We start from the raw sequence: 734 nt of genomic DNA on the forward strand, positions 1-734 counted from the left end.
CAGAGTGAGGACAGCCTCAGGGTTAGTTAGGGACACTGAACAGGGTAAGGGATGTTCCAAGGGGCAAGTGTCATGGGAAGGTGCTATCCAGGTACACGGGAAGGTCTCCTATACATTTCACGCGGACCCGATGGTTGAATTGATTCCCAGAGTATATGCAGGTTGGATGACTCCTGATCAGGTTACAGACTGTGACAGGAAAGTGTTGCCCCGTTGTACAAAGGGAATCGTCAGGCTGGTTTGTGCACACGGAGGTCAGATCAGCTGGCTCCGTATGCACAAAGGTGTTGCGGGATGTGCATCTTCCAGGGAAACTCATGCCACGCCGCATCATCATGACATTACAGTAATCGTTATTATCTGAGCTTGCTGTCTTGGGGAAGTCCATGTGCCTCTGCAAAAAATCCTGGTAGGTTGGAACACCACTGCACATAGACACTGTCAGGGCTAGGAGCAGGATAGCCGTCCACCACAGGGAGCTCATGGCCATGGCTGCCTAGGAAGGAAACTGTAAGAGAAACTCACTGCTCCGTGAGAGTGCCAGAAAACTCAGGTGCCCCTGCTGCACCCAACTCAACCTACCACTCCCCATGGAACCTTCCTGAACCTCGTATACGCTCTTTTCCCACAGGGAAATGAGACAAACAAAGACCACCTTGACACCTGTTCCTCCCAAAGGTAAATGACCCTGCTCCACTCTACATACACAAGAAAGCCTAGCTCCGTCCTGCCCC

General features: G+C 51.9%; 1 long non-coding RNA gene across 2 annotated transcripts in view; it reads left to right on the plus strand.

The window, feature by feature from the left end:
• The first annotated feature begins 418 nt into the window (after window positions 1-418).
• The window catches only part of LOC109368732, a 5,177-nt gene continuing 4,861 nt past the window's right edge, over window positions 419-734 (plus strand). For both annotated transcript variants that reach the window (XR_002116977.2, XR_002116979.1), the window contains exons 1-2: window positions 419-510; window positions 632-678. This is a non-coding gene — a long non-coding RNA (uncharacterized LOC109368732). The remainder of the gene's footprint in view (window positions 511-631; window positions 679-734) is intronic.

This window comes from Meleagris gallopavo, chromosome 8, assembly GCF_000146605.3.
Source record: "Meleagris gallopavo isolate NT-WF06-2002-E0010 breed Aviagen turkey brand Nicholas breeding stock chromosome 8, Turkey_5.1, whole genome shotgun sequence".
Lineage (NCBI taxonomy): Eukaryota > Metazoa > Chordata > Aves > Galliformes > Phasianidae > Meleagris > Meleagris gallopavo.